Source organism: Lagopus leucura, unplaced genomic scaffold (assembly GCF_019238085.1).
Source record: "Lagopus leucura isolate 7727_CA_CO unplaced genomic scaffold, USGS_WTPT01 Super-Scaffold_1, whole genome shotgun sequence".
In the NCBI taxonomy this organism is placed as follows: Eukaryota; Metazoa; Chordata; class Aves; order Galliformes; family Phasianidae; genus Lagopus; species Lagopus leucura.
The window spans coordinates 5,186,850-5,203,109 of record NW_024962250.1 but is presented as its reverse complement, the minus strand read 5'-3'; the positions used below and the strand labels follow the sequence as shown (position 1 = coordinate 5,203,109).

At 43.8% G+C, this 16,260-nt stretch overlaps 1 protein-coding gene across 4 annotated transcripts in view; it reads right to left on the bottom strand.

The window, feature by feature from the left end:
* Positions 1-16,260, bottom strand: part of TSPAN18 (tetraspanin 18) — a 99,537-nt gene that overhangs the window by 67,221 nt on the left and 16,056 nt on the right. For 3 of the 4 annotated variants that reach the window (XM_042880886.1, XM_042880746.1, XM_042880810.1), the window contains exon 2: positions 12,636-12,700. The gene's annotated coding sequence lies outside the window, so the exon portion shown is untranslated. Of the gene's footprint in view, positions 1-10,652; positions 10,716-12,635; positions 12,701-16,260 lie in introns of those variants that run through there. The other variant, XM_042880968.1, reaches the window with a different exon arrangement.

Sequence of the window (16,260 nt, the reverse complement as noted above, 5' to 3'; positions counted from 1 at the left end):
TAGAATGATTTCCTTTCATTCCACCGTTAGATTTACAGTGGGCTTTAATTCCCTTCAAGAAGCAAGCAGTACTCCATGAAAGATGGACAGAGAACTGAGCAGGCAAGACCACTGCTGGGACAATACTTACTTTAGCTCTAATTGTCTGGTGACATAGAAAAGCTTTAAAATAATGAAGGCTGTCAAAATATTTTCCACAACAAACTCCTACACGCAGCGCGCTCACCAGACCAGTGTGGTTCCCTACCCAGTTGGTGCACTGACTGCTACAGCAGATATCCTGTGTGCTGAGATTCTGCTTAGCTCAGTGGGAGGTGCCCGCTCACTGCCCTGCCTCTCAGAAGTGGGGCATTTGGGCAGAGCAGAGGTTCTCATCCAAGGGCTCACTGCTGAACCTAAAGGTATCCATTGCCCTCGGCAGAGGAAGGCAGGATAGCTCTGCAAGACGTAATGCATCTGGGTAGGCTGGGGAGGACAAGGCTGAGGTAACTTCATTGCTTTGCTTCCCGCTGCCACGGTTGTGGAAGTAGCAGGGTAAGGCAGATTTCCATTCTGCTAAGCATCAGTGGCAAGGCAAAGTACACCAAAGAGGTGCACCCAATTTGAGAACAGCAGATTCATTCCTAACAGAAAGCTTTTCTCATTCCTGGCTTGGGATATAAGCTCTGGAACAGAGATCCTGAGGCTTTGTTATTTCGGACCTTCACTCAATGTGTTAGTAAAGCTTAGTAAAGCTTTTATTAAAACCTTTTTTTTTTTTTTTTTTTAATTGGGGCTGTAAAAAGGGAAACAAACAAAAAAGCCCTCAAAAACCCACAACAGGGTGAGGCGCCCATGCTGTCTGCCGTAACAACATTCACTAATTAAAACACAAAACAGCCAGGGCTGCTGGATTAATGGACATGGTTTCCTCTTTTCAAGTCTCGCCCGCTGACAGATCTCCTCATTCCTTCCTTGCTCTTGAACCTCTCAGAAAAAAAAAAATCCAGTTTGCTTATCTTACAGTGTGGGGTTGCCATGGGAACCGCATCCCCCTGTGAGATGCTCTGTCATAACATTTCAGCACTGTACGGAAGGCTTAAAGACACAGCATCCCCTGCTCCAGGGGCTGCCGAGCAGCCCAGCTCTGCAGACGAGCAGCTGTCAAAGCCTGCCAAAGTTTCAACTTGTGAGCAAGAGAGAGAAATAAATAACAGCAAAAACATTCAGTTGCCCACTTCTTTGCAAAAATCTGCTCCTTGAACTGTTGATTAATACCAACAAATGTTTCTATTTGGTGCAAGACGTTTGGCTTTTTGGAAAACCTGCCTCCTGACTGCTTTCTGAAAGTGCTGGCACCAAAACATAACCCCATCATTCTGCCACAGGACAACACAAAGCACCTCTTTAGTCAAGGTTTTCTGTCCGATTAGCCTCTGAGCCCTCTTTCCTCCATGATTTTGTAAGAAAGGAAGAAGAAAAGTAGCAGGCACAGTAATTGCCTTTAATGGGAACAGGCCTCCTATAGCCCACTCCTTAATTACAGGGATGGCTTCCAGGCTGTAATCACCAGGGGTCCAGATGGAAGTTTTCCAAGCTCTTTGAGGGACAGAATGTGTCAGTTATTAATTAAACATATGAAGCAATTAGCCTCAAAACTTTGTAGTAAATCACTACAGCTGTGTTACTTTCGCTTTTTCCTTTGGTGAGTGCAAGCAAATGCACAGTGCATTTCCCAGGGGGGTCACAAGGACCACAGCCAAAAAGCATTCCCAAACAAGACCTTTGTTGTTGGGTGGGAAAAACTATCTGCAGAAAGCTTTTTTTCAGAAGTCAGCTACTTCACAACCCCATCTCTCACAAGAGATGATGGATTCTGCATACGGCAGCTATTCACCACTCCATTTGGTGTGCAGCAAAGCTGAATTCTCTCTGCCAACCCAAGCAGCAGCCTTGAGTACACCACGAGCAGCTCTGGTACATCAGGAGGAAGCAAACCACTCCTGTGATTCCCGTGGTTAACACTGTACATACCTCAGCATCAGTTATCAACTATAACTCATTGTTTTCAAGCTTGCCAAGGATTCCAGTCCTGCAGACTCCAGCACACATAGGCTCTTGCTGCTGGTTAGTCACACGTTTCAAAACAAGATGTACAAAGAACACAATGCAGCATCTCTAAGTTCAAAAAACAGACCAAAACTACCATTGTAGTTAAAATCCACTTAGTGATTTATTCCAGTTCTTGTATACATGGACAAAAGCATCCTCTTGGTCACACCAAGAAAACCCAACATCAGTGCATATTCTTAGCCTTCGCTTTCCTACTCCTCTGGCTCAGCGCCTAGTCTGCCTCCTGACTGCATAAGCTGCACCTCAGGGAAGGTTCTTAGGGTAGACTTCGTAACACTTGTTCAGCTTCCCAAGAGAAAGACAGAGAGCGAGGTTGAAAGGATAGTTTGTGTTCTATGAGAATAGCAATGCATCTCATTTTCATATATTGTTAGGGTTTGCACCAAGGGGGCAACAGGAACTGAGTTACTTGCTATCATCCCCATATAGATGGAGACAAGCATGGACTCCCAACAGGCTCTGTATTAAGCTGGGCTACAAGACGAGCACAGAAAGTCAGCCATCCTACAGTCCTCACTGTCACAACAGAGGTAGTATTTCCACTTTCTCTACCCTATCCACCAAAACATTAGCATTAAAACTTAACAATGAAAGTAATTTAATCACGCTAGTACATTCAAACCTTGACAATCCTTTGACATTCATGAAAGCAGGGAAGTTGTTCAGTATACAGAAGGCTACCCAAGAGTAACCTGATAAAAAACAAGCATCAAAATAAACCCAAACATCAAAAGAATAATCTCTAATTAAATATGCTGGGGATTTTGTTAACCTATCACCAGACTCTTGATGATCTTCTTCTGATTTCCCAGGGCTCAGGCAGGAATAACGATATTAAATATTCTGTGTGTACTTGAAAGTAAAGAAATGAGAGAGAACTGATACAAGCAGCTTCAAGTAACTCCTAAGACCCCCTGCCTTGTGCATACAAAAAGATGAACTTCAGTGTGGTCAGCTCAGAATATACTGTGACTGCCAAACAAGTCCCAGGAACACTGTGAGCAATGAGTGTTCTCTGGAGCTGACTGGCAAGAAGATACTGCATCATTCTGTGATGCACAGGCAGACTGCTTTTGTCCTTCAGAGCCTTAATTATTTTTTATTTTGTTCCAACACTTCTGGACCTCTCTGCCTAATTGCACCCACTTCATCCGTGAAGAGAGATTTACAAGGGAACACAATTTTGAGGGATTAACTTTGATGCTGTTACACGGCCCATCCAGAACTGACAGCAAAAAATTTATATTAGCTGCTGCTCTTGCCAAAGAATAACACAGAAGCTTATTACGGAGGCAATCAAGCTCCCAAATTAGTGCTGATTTTCACCCCATGCCACTTTAGTGCTGTTAATGATAGAAGTGGCAGCAAATACAAAGCGAAAAAGCCATCAGGAAGCCAGCTAGCTGTCAGTCTTTATTACTGAATGGGGTGACCACAGCCCTTGTTCAGGTACCAATCTCATCAAATGCCATGAGAGCTGAAGATACACCACAGCAAAACTGCAGGAGTGATCTGTTGACCAGGGCCTTCACTGGAAGCTTCTTGGGGAGCTTCTGGGTCACAACGGTGAATTCACAGGGCTAGGAAAGCACCAGTCCTAAATATAACGGTCACCATCACACTTCCACTTGCATAAGCATATAGGTAGGAAGACAGGGCTCTCTCTAGACTTTCTCTACCACATATTTTTTGGAATAGAATGGAAGTGGACAGCACTTTCACTATAAGGAAGCTGTGAACTATGGTTCTTAAAATATGGGCATTGCTGTGCATCAATACCAGCGTTATACTGATAGACCTGAACCACCAGAAGGAAAACAAATCTTGTGAAGAAGAACAAACTAGGTCTCTTCATAACTTTCAGTAGAGAAAAGGAAGATTCTCTGGGATCTGTCATCTGAGAAATTCCCAAAGGCATGACCCAGATGGAAATATACAAAATATTATACATTTGATTAGAAACAAGGCTAGAAGCAAGCCATCCATATCCTAAAATGGGATTGACACCTGAAAGTAACCAGAAAGTTAACCTTGATCACATCTTTCCTTCAAGGAGATCCTGGACCTCCAGATCACCTGAACAGCTTCCTATTCACTGCTCTCTCTCATGTGCTGTTGATTTCTCCTTGCAGTTAAAAAGCTCTCTGCTTTCTCCTTATTTTTACATTTGTATGCAAGAGGCAATTATCACAATGGACATCTCCATATGCCCTAAGTCATTTCTATTTAAGTTCTCTTTCAAAAGTAGGCTGATACCTTTCTTGGCTCGGCTGAGATCAGCTGGATTTCCTCCACCAGGCTACAAGCTGGCATCTTAATTTAAACGGTGTATATATGTAAACGTGTCCATACTTTGTACAGAGTTTCTGTAGATTAATCCAACTGAATAAAGACCACTGTCATAGATAACTGAAGCCCTGCAACATGAGGAAAGTCTTCTGACAACACGCCTAAGTTACAAGTTACCAGTAAGTATCACTAAGTTACAAGCAGTAAGTATCTACAACTTACTGCTACGTGCCACTGTGCTTTGCGCAAGGCTTACTTCTCGGCCTTGCCGATAAACCTCTCCGCACAATCTGTCTTAAAATTATCTTTTAACAAGACTGATCACCTCCATTTGCACTATGCGTGGCCATTGCTATGGCTGAGCAGAACTAGTTTATGGCCAATACTCAATTATTTTTAACAGCTCCAGCTGCTACTGAAAGAAGTGCTTTGCAGCCAGAGAATGCGTGGGAGAGACCCACACTTACAACTTGGGTACAGGAATGCCACAGTCCTGTCATGTACTCCTGACGTGGTGAGATCAAGCTGACAACTCTGTGACATCCCTTCTGTTCACTTGCTAATAGAGTCTAGAAAAGCTTTTTATGGTAGCTGGCAGAAACAGTAATAGTAACTTGAGATAAGCTCGTGCTACGCTTACTTCACTCATGCTTGGATTAATGGTACACTTTCATAAATTTACACAGTAGGCCCCCCTTACCAGAGAATGCTCAGTTTATAGGGTCCTGCTCTTGTTGGTAATGAACCCAAGCATTCAGCATCCCACCATCCCACGCAGAGCACCTAAAAAGCTCCTCAGCTCCTTGGCGCAGGATACTGCAAAGGGAGGTTAGACCAGGACAGGATTCAGACTTAAAGGGTAATTTTTTTTAAGGAGTAACTGTGATTCACCACTGTGCAAATAAGTAGGTACGTCCTAGGAAGAACATGCAGGGACTATTATAGGGATATTTAAGTTACAGCTTCAAAATAGCATCAAAGCCACAGTACCATGGGTGACAGCCCGGAGGGTAGCATTAAACAGGGTGGGTGCAGCCATGAGCCACATTAGACAAGGGAGCAAACCCATGAGGGTATCATGTGCTGGGGGCAACACAGATCTAACACTGGGGAAGGAGAGCTGGCAGGGACTGCAGCTGCCAGAGGAAGAATAGGCTGCTCCTAGCCTCCAAAAGCATGTTTTCCGTAAATCAGCCAACAGCTCCTTAATGTACAGTTTCACCATCAGCACTGCAACCAGGGATGGCTCAGAAGTGCTATACCAGCAGAAGCAGCAAAGTGAGTTACAGCACTGGCCTCAGTGTCATTACAGAAAAAACAGCTGGAGACAAGGTTCTGAAATATGAATTGCTCACAAAGAGTGAACTTAACTCAGATAACAGAGCACATTTAATATACGTATAGCCATAATGCCCCATAACACAGGGGCCTATTAAAGGACCAAAGACTGACAAAAATATACTTCAAATGGAAAAGAGAAACCAAACCTCAAAAAAAGCCACACAAAGCCACACAAGGTGGAGACAGGGCTGGTGGGGCAGCATTACATCCCTATGTATGAGGCATAATCCATACCAAGGAGTCTGCTGGACCCCAAGCTCTACTGCTGGACACTCACATCTGCAGATAAGTGAATGCTGCAGCCTACCTACCTGCGGCTCTGTTTATTAGCCAGCCAGATGCAGCTGCATGATTTCAGTTCCAAAAGCAGATTTGTAAACATCAGTTCTACCATCTCCTCCGTGAGGCACAGTCAAGAGTAAAAATAGCTTCCATATACCTTTACACTTCTCTTCCCCTCTCTGTGTATTTCTGTTTCTCATTTTGTAAAGAGGAGAGCAATAACAGTCAAGTCATCCAGCAAATGTAAAGTGGTTATGGTTCCTTCTATAAGAGGCACTGCAACCATGAAGGTACAATTGCAATTAATGATTTTAGGTCTAATGGAAACAGCAAAACTACACTGTGAAAGTTTCAGAGAGTACTCACAGTACGCTTGAGAAGCACACGTTAGGTTTGAGGCAGCTGCGGCCATACAGATTTATTTCAAGGTACCAAGATGACATCCGCATGTACCTGAAAGCGTCCTTTTCATTCACCCTTTTTAACCTGATTGAATGGATTGAGTCTCAGTGGCTCTCACACATTAGGCATACAAGTCAGCAGCTACGAGCATTCTCTTCAGTGTTACACTCTTTCCCTTAAAGCTTGCTGCAGGTGTCACACAAAAGCTACAGAGCTTCGTTAAGCTATCCAGAGGTACAGGGTTGATTGAGACAGACATCATCTCTGTAACTGCAACATGGACACAAAACACGTTTTGCTTTCTGCACTGGGCTGGTTTTGGAGCTGAGACATGGCAGCCTCGACATGGGATCAGGAGTTGCTGCTGCTGCTAGCTTTGCTGGCTCTGGTGCAGAATTCCTGATCTCGCTGCATGCAGTTCTGCCTTGGCAATTCCCATGGCAGTCCGTGGTGCCTCTGTGTCTCAGCTTTCTCATCCACAAAGCAGGGGGAGCACATAGCACTTCTGTATCTTACCAAAGTGCTTCATTATGCATGGTTTGTACATGACTAAAAGGAGACCAAACAGTGGGCTTCCTTGGGTTGACACATCAAGAGACAAACTCTAGTCCCAACTTGAAAGATACATGAAAAATTAATATCTTTGAGCCTCCTTCATCCCCACCAGCAAAATCCACCCACCACCATAATTTGCTTTGAAATAAGGAAAAAAAAATACTAATTGTTCAGAATTATTTGTTGTCCAAAACACCAACATCTAAGAGTATGCATTCTCCGCAGACATGAACTTGCTCTATCCCAGGGCTTGGGAAAGTACCAGCTTCCCTGGTGAGCAGCACTGTCTTTTGAAAGCCTCACCGCAGCATGCACTACATGAACTTGCCTGCCTTAGCTTAAAAATCTAAACCAGAACAAAATATATTACTGTGAAATAGGCAAGACATGTCTGAGCAAGTTATTTCCAGACAATTTTCTCCATGAACATCTAACAAAACTAAGTTTATGTTCAATATACACTGAGCATTTTCTTTCTTTTGAGGGCAATCAGCATCTGAGTTGCTCTGCTCCAGGAGGTACTGGCACAATCCACACTGATTAGACACAGGAGAGGGAGAAAACAGACAATTACTCCGATAACAATCTTACCTCAGGACAGAAATGAGATTAGCTGCCTAGCTGCAGTGATTCTTCCTCAGACTGAGTGTTAGAAGCACTGACTAATGCAACATGGGATAGAAGGGAAGTTTGCCTACAGAGCACGCTGGCAAGTAAAATAAGTTAAATTCCTCCCCTGCTGGTCCCTTTCAAGCAGGGAGCATCATCTACCAGGACAAAGTGGCCACGCATGGCACAAGTTTCTGACTAGACACCTTCTTGAAACTTCAGTCAGGCAATTGTTTCTTCTAGTTTTCTACCTCACAAGTAGGAAGGAGTGAGTAAGAATGGCTGGGATCTTTCTCTGCCTGCAAAATACAAATCCCTCTAGCCACATGTTCTCCTGTGTTATTTTTACATATAATTCTCAAAACTCTCAGATGGCAGAACACACATTTGCTTTCCATGAACTCAGTGAACAACACTGCTGGGAGGTTCTCTGGAGACAGTTTTGATTTTATATCTCTAATTTTACGCTCTTTTTCTTTGTTACTCCCTTTACAACAGGGACACTAATCCCTCTCCCCCAGGTGTTTACAGCCTTCTCATCTCTGGAACCATCTCAAATAACAGAGATGGCAACATCAAGGGGTACTAACAGAACACCCCTGAGATAAGGATCCCAGATAAGTCTGTACTTGAAACAAGTCTCACAAAGAACAGATGATTAATATAGTAATAGGAGAGAAGCCAAATGGCTCAGGAGGTTGCTTACACCATACCCACACCAACGGGTTTACAATGGGGCCTCCCTGCAGGAAACACAATGGATCAGTCTTCCAGAGGTGCCAACATTACTGCTGCAATTCCAGACGCTGAGAGCTCAGCTCAGCAACTGGAGCATGAGGAGACGGATCTTCAGCAACTGGGCTACAATGTTTGGATCTTCAACAAAGCAATTTCATCAACTCTTTATGTTGGCCAATTACAAGCAGGAGAAAACGACCTCCAGAACACATTCACCAGAAATGTCATCCCCTCAACCCCATGCCCCAATCCCCCCCCAAAAAAAAAAAAAAAAAAAAAAAAAAAGAATTAAAAAAAAAAATCCCAGACCAGGCAAATCAAGCTGACAAATCTGAAAAAGAAAAGTTGCTAACAAAAAGGCAGAGTGGTAAATTTCCTCTCCGAAATATACAACAGCACTCTGCTTCAGTGTATGCAGTTTTCTTCATACATCTATTTAGGCTAAGATGAATATCCTTATTGAAAATAAATAAATACAGAAGCAAGCAGACACAAGACACAACTTCTACACTTCTGCCCTGCTGATCTGAATCCATGGCATTTATTTAGCTATAATCCTTCACATAGGAAGTTTATTTACACAGACAGGGATTTCTGGAATTTTGCAGGATTAGTCAATCTACAGCATTCTCGGCGCATGAGTTTTAGCATCAAAATTACCCTGCCCAGATATTCAATGCCTAGAGTAAATATTTGGGCTGATGAAGCCAGGGTGCTCTGCTTATTTACTCAGAAGCTTAAATATTGCTCTTCTTCATTTAAGAAGCCTAGTTGAAAAGAAAAAACACACAAAATGAACTACACTCACCCAATCTGCAGTGAGACAACTGTCACTGCCAGCCTGGGTACCCATGCAACAAATCTCACGTCTCACACCTTGTCCCCAGTATGGCAAACGCAGAGGAAACAGCAGCTTCAGCACAAACTGAGTTTTAGCTGCACAGGGCAAATGGGATAAACAACTCAAAAGGAAGAGTGAAATAATTGGTGTGAAAGCCATTTGCAGTTGAGTTACACTTTTGAGATGTAAAGAGGCAGTTATGAATGACTGCTTGAAACCAGATTGTGTCCATAGGTTCTACTGCAGAGATTTCCAAATGCTCTCGACAGTGCTACACATCAGCTTTCTACCACAATCAGCAAGAAATCTGCACCCATTACCAGTGGAACTGTGTTAAACTAGTTCCAAAGTTCTAACCCCTGTTCCAAACTGCTCTGTCCTCTATCTGCAGCATGTCAGGTGCCCAATCCAAAGCCCCTTCACTGCCAGCAACGTTTGGATAACACAAGGAAGGAACAATAGTTTGACGTTAAAGTCAGGAAGCAAAACTGGTTGATTTCACTGTTTGATACACACAGATTAAAATTAAAAGGAAAAAGGATAAGCAGTCCAATAAAAAGAAAAAAAGAGCGTGTGTCAGCAGCGACTGAAGTAGCCAAAGCTAAGAGTTCGAGGCTGGGCAGGCAGGCATTACAAGTTTACATTTCAGTCAATTTCTTCAATTTCAATTTCAGAATCAACTTTATTTCAAGGCACAGACATTAAAAGGTTTTCTATTAAGGTACCAGGAAAATAAAGCTCGCATCACAACTGAATTCCCCTGCATAACACCACTCCCCACTGCCAGCTTCCAGCCCTCTGCTGTGTCGTGCCAACCATGCTCACTGAGGTCTGGTCTTGTTTACTGCACTTTCAAGGTAATTTAGGCAGAAACTTTGGACACCTGGAAGAGGAAGAAGTGTCCTTCCTCCAATCTATGGTTGCTCCACATAGATATAACATTCCTAAGAAGCTCTCAGCCGGCTGCCTTTGAAGCCTGGAGAAAAAGAGGGAAAAAAGGCTCGACCTTGAAAGCTACATTTTTTCCCTTGAAAGAAGTCATCTCCAGGGGCTCTCGAGAAAAATAAAAAGCAAATTCTCCGGATCTTTGTCTCATGCCAGTTTTGAGAGGCTTTTGTTTCTTTGCTCCTGTTGTGGTGGTTTGATTACAGAACTTTCACAGACATCACGCACCGCAAGCAGCTCCCAGGCCCCCTCACTGTCTGCCCCATTCCCAGGCCTGCCCTGCAGCACACAGCCAAGCGTGACACGACAGATTTTATGGCAGGCAGCTTGCAAAGAGGAGTTTGTTGAACGTAAAGCAGTGACCCAAAGTGAATTCCCACCCACACACGCAGTCACAGCCAGCTCCCTATATGACAGATGTGCTCTTGGCAGAGCTCAGCGCAGCCTTGCGCACCCACAGCTGATGTGGAGCCACACAGGGGCCTCTCACACCCCATGGCTGGAGGTCCCACTATTTCAGAGGACAGCTTATACTTACCCCAAAATTTCCAGTGGTGACCACATGAACTTTAGCATGACAAAAAGGGGCTGCTGCTCCTGTTCTACCTCCCCGTGCGTGCTGCCATGTCCTCAGCATTCCTCTCCTCCTCTCCCAAGCTCAGCTCCTCCTCTGTCAGTCTGCCCTATTAACCTTCTCTACTTCCCACCCACCCAAATTTGCACATTATTAAGCATCCAAAGCCTTTTGTTCAGGGTCCTCAAACAAAAGCGCAGCTACAGCGTTTCCTGGCAAGAGGTGCCTTCCATCCAGCAGTCACTTAGGGCAGCTTTAATAGACTCATTTCTCCCAAACACAAAAAACGGGGCATGTGAGATAGGCGAATTCAAGGACGTGTCCTTTCCTGAATTCCACAGAACAAGATAAGCCTGTGAGCCTTGCACTTATTTTATCTATACTAAGAGGCTTCCTCCATTCTTCCAGCTGGTAGAAAAATAATTATTTACCACCGAGGCACAGAATAGGTTAAAGTTTCCTCTGTCTTGTCTCAACTCCCTTCACAGATTAGGGGAAAACAATGAAGTCTCCGCACTTTGTGATATTGCTAATGCCTCCTGTGGGGATAGCAGCGCCTGCTGTAAAGAGGATTATGATTACAGTTTAAGAGGAGCGTGCACAGCACTGCCACAAGAGGCACAGGCTTATCAGAAAAGAAACCAAGCTGCCCCCAAACTATGCATGCGGGACTCCCACCCACCTTCAGCTCTGGTTGCTGGCTCTGTCTCAGATCACACACCCGCTTATCAGGGGAGATAGAGAGGCAGCTGAGCTTGCAGGGAGCACGGAAAAGACTAGGGGGATAAATGAGTAACACTGTGCAAACAGCTTGCACACATTCACCATCAGAACATGCAGCAGTGTTTACAGATCACCCAACCACATTCATCGGTATCACAACACAGACACGCCAGAGCACAGCTCATGTTGCATGTTCCTGGCCACAGTTAGGAAATCCTGAAGGAAAAACTGCTGATGGAGCTATGCTAGCTGTGGTGACATTGGCTGGGTTAGCACAGGCAAGACTGCAAATACAGAAAAGCAGAGCATCATCCACTAGATCTGCTCCAAGCACTTAGCTTTGAGGTGCAGCTTCACGTGCTGGTGAGGTCTCTGGCAGACCTCTCAGTCTTACACAGAGCTGACTCCACTGGAGAGAGAATAATGAATTGCCACTGAGTATTTGTAAGATCCATCAGTCTGGACTCTCAAAGGTACCATCGGCAAGTCAGCTTACTCACACCCATCCATCTCTACCAGCTACTACAGAACACACACAGCACAATTTCTTTTTTTGTAACACAAAGAGCATCAGCCAAAATAGTCATCACAAATTCCTTGACTTCATGAGACGCTCAGACCAGCAGAAGGACACACCGCTGGCTAATGCCCGTGTCAACACTAAGAGGACTCAAAGCCTCATGCTGGCTGAAGTCTCACATTCTGGGTCAGAAATATCCTGCTTATGTGAGAGGGTTTTTGTTTGCTTGTTTTTAAATCACTGTCACCATGCTCGTTCTTCTCCAAGATTTTACAGAGAGATTCCTCCTCATCCCAGGTTCTGCTCAGAGGGGTATAATGGCCCCTATCTCCTTACTAGAGGCTAGGACTGAGAGCTACAGTATTAATGCATGCTCTCCTGAGTTTTCACAGGTTTAGAAATCACAGCTTCATTCGCCCCAGGGCTCGGCTCTGTCTCATTACACACTGTTGTTCTAAGCAGTCCTTGCCACCTCGCAGCACACACCAGAAAAGCCATAGACCAAACTCTCCAACCGCTCACATTACTGAACAAAGCAATAGTTTTAAGATGCTCACAAGGCTCTTCCCTGAACTGTGACATGACTTAAATCAAGCCGTTTGGTTCCTGCAGAGGGCTAAGGTCTCCTAGAGACAGTTGGATGCTTTTAATTAGCCAAAACAAACCTTCTTGTGCTGGGACAGCTCATGCAGCTCTCTACTAACCTTCACTGCTGGGTGCCAGGCTCCTCTGGGTTCCCTCTTTACCCGCTTTTCCTTCCCATTAATCTCTGTGGAAGAGAAAAAGAAAAAGAGCTGAAAGAGAAAAGATTAGGCTGGATTATAGTTCTAAAAACAGAGCACTTACTAAAACAGCAACTTTCCCATTAACCTGCCTACAACAAACTTGTGCTTTTGGGGGGATTTGTGAACCACTATATAGATCTGAATTTAAACTGACACTTTCACATTCTCTGAAATGAATGGGAACTGGGGTGTTAGCAGCAGTAGACTAAGTCACTATCTTTCAAATTTTAATCAAGTCATCATGTGGGCCTTCACCCTTGGGAAAGCAGAACTTCAGTGCCTTTCTCAATATCACATCCAATGACGATAAAGTGACACAGCAAACTGAAGAATCCTCAGAAGAAATGCCCTTCCTTATGGCCGATGCTTTAAAGATTGATTGTTTTAAGAGGAGGATTTGATAGTAGGTTTGGCACAAGGTGGTGGTGAGAGAAAAGGCAAGGAGGAATAACAAAAAGCAACAAAATAAAATGAAATCCATCAAGGTGGGGGTTGAATGAGCGGACATAAGGAAAAAAAAAACAAACAGAAGACAGGTTTTGATAAAGGTGCCTATTCACCATCACCTCTGCAGATAAGTCATTTTCATTTGGGCAACAAAGATACCGAACTGTATCAGCAGTGTCAGGACAAGCTTTACACTCAAATCAAAACATCTCTGCTTCTTCCAGCCTCAGTGGCCTAACAGAAACCTCAATTGTCAGTGCCACACAACAGCATTTTATAGAGGCCTTTGATACCTTCTGCAAAGGGAATACATTCACAGAAAGAACAGTTGGTTTAAAACAGAGGAAAAGCAGTGAGAGCAAGCACATCATCTTCCAGGCTACCATAAACAACAGTGCAGATGGAACATTTTGCAAAAGACAGCTGTCACAGTTTGGGCAGAATCAGACAAAACTGCTAGCCAAGAGAAGGCTGGAAGGGGGCAATCAAAAGCAGATATACAAGAACACCCCAAGTTGCAGGAGGCCTACAAGGACCACTGAGTGCAACTCCTGGCTCCACACAGGACCACCCTCCATCCTGTTTGAGAACGCAGGACTGAGCCTGCCAAAACACTACCTTAACTTGTATTTACAATTAAATGTTGATTACTTCGATGACTAAATACCTGACTTTCACTCCAGACCAGGCACAAAGAAAACTGCACTGCTGCCACAGTAAACTGAAGCAAGAATTAACCTCAAAACATGCCTTATTTCCAACCTGCTGTCAAATGCAGTGATTCATATGACCTGCCCATACTCACCAACTCATTTCTCACAGGCTGTCTCTGCCATAGCAACAACTGAATCAGACAGGAGAGAACTGACCACAACACACCAGAAGCTCTATACCTCTGCAGACTCTTGAGCTTCCTTACCCGAAAGACATTCTGCACCCTAAACCGCTTCAAACCAGGTAGTGCTTGCTGCCCTCCATAGATGTATCTCACTCTGCCTATGTGGAGAATCTGGTATATCAACTTCCAGAATGCAATTTATTCATAAATATATAATAAATATATAAAAATAAATAAATATATTAAAAAAAAAAAAATCAATCAGAAGCTCTAATCTCTTACAAAGGGAAACGAAAAAAAAGAGTCAAATACCCATCAGATCTAGAAGCATAGGTGAATAAATTAAATGTCTCCAATTGACACAAGGATGAGAAGAGCATACATTATATTGAAAGGCTCTGGTTAAAGATCTCTTAGTATCAAAATTCAATTTCTTTCAGGTTTTGCAAACAACAGCCTTGGGCTGAATGCTGCCAGCCTGCCTGCAGCCTTTGAGGAGATTAGGTTATTACCAGCCAACTATGAGACTCTTAAATCCAGCATTAATCCTAATTCCCATTTAACCAAATCTTCATTGTGCAGTGAAAGCTGGCTGTGCACACATTTCCACATACATCCTGCCATGTGCAGTGATCTGTGTCGCAAACAACAGATGTTACACCTCATGTATGCTTAAGAAATACATCCTGACTTTTATTTCCAGAGAATCCCAGTAAAGAAGAATAGGGCTGGGGAAAAAAAAAAAAAGCCAAACTGAAATGATTTCTGGGAGACAGTTGGAATGGGATGGCTTATAACCTGAAAGCTTTTAGCAGCCAGTAACTGGAGATGTCAGCCCTGGCTTGGAAGAAAGCACCAAATCACAAGGGTATAGAGGTATATGCAACCCTGACCTCATAACAATGCAGTGGTGCTGTGTGTCAAATCATCTACTCCAAATGCCTAAAAGCAAACTATAATCATAAATTGCAAACACAAGACCACCTTAGACTCTTTTCTACACCATTTTATTCCAATTTCCTTCCAAAACACCCTTACGATCACTAAACTGTATATGGCTCCATGTTGCCAAGGTTTGCTGAACTGCCTGTGGGTGAGACATTCTGCTTGTTCTGCTACTCCTGGGCAAGGTACTGATGCAAGAGACAAAGAAACCGTAGATTAGGACCAACTGCTGCTTGGTCTATTACTAGCAGGACAATTTTAGTCCTGTTAAAAGTTAACACAGTTATTTCGGGAAGGTGAAAACTGCAATAATGTTTCCTGTTTTTGAAGCTCGGGAATTGACTGGAGGTAGAGTCCTGCAGGCCAGCACACTCCCAGGAGAAGAAAGACGTGTTTGGCAACAGTACCTGTTACAGGCAGTAGGTCCTCCTACTGGAAGAGGAGGCCGTAGTTGTTGGAAATGGCAAACTACTATTTCCATCAATTCCAAACTCAGCATGTTGACCACTTCCTCCCAGCCCCCTTATCCCCCCTCCCCCAAACAAATGAAAAAAAAAAACCAACACAAAAAAACACCCAACCAAATAGTATGAGGTTTAGGGGCAGGCCATACCTGTCCCTTGATCAACAGGCCACACAAACAGAGGCTGCAGCAGAGCTGTGGTACAGTGCAATAACAGCCATCCACACAACAACCAAGCTATGATAGCTCCCCAAGTGCACGTTCCTGGCCCACAGCTAATAGGAGCCCATTCACTTTAATGGGATAGAGTTCAGCTGAATTACATTACCTTGCATTTGCCATGGGTGAAGACTACACATGGACAACAATTACAGCTCATCTAACAGCTGGTAATTTGACTGAGTGCCTGGCTTTTGGAATACTGCAAACTGGTTCATAGCTCTTTTTTGCCTAACTTCAAGGCAAAATTTGAACCAAGGACTTTCCCAGAAGGTAGCCTATCCATCCTGCTGGTGCTTATCCTGGGCATTCTTCAGTCAGTCTGCAAATAGGAATTAATGGAATTGTTGGAAAGAATGACTGCTCTAACAACTACAGAGATCTCTCTGAGCAGAATAGCTCCAATATGCCAACCCATTATTCCTTTGACACAAAATCACAGATTTGTCCAGGTGAGAAAATAGGGAAGCTTTCTCAGCCTCCTCAGTGATGAGCTGGATCCAAGATCCTTCTCACCTCAGAAAAAGACCAGTACACGCAAACAGGGCCATCAGCTACAAACCAGTACAGATGACTTGCAGGTTTTAGATTGTGTTTTCTGATAATCAGCGTTTCGGCACTCCTTCTTTCTG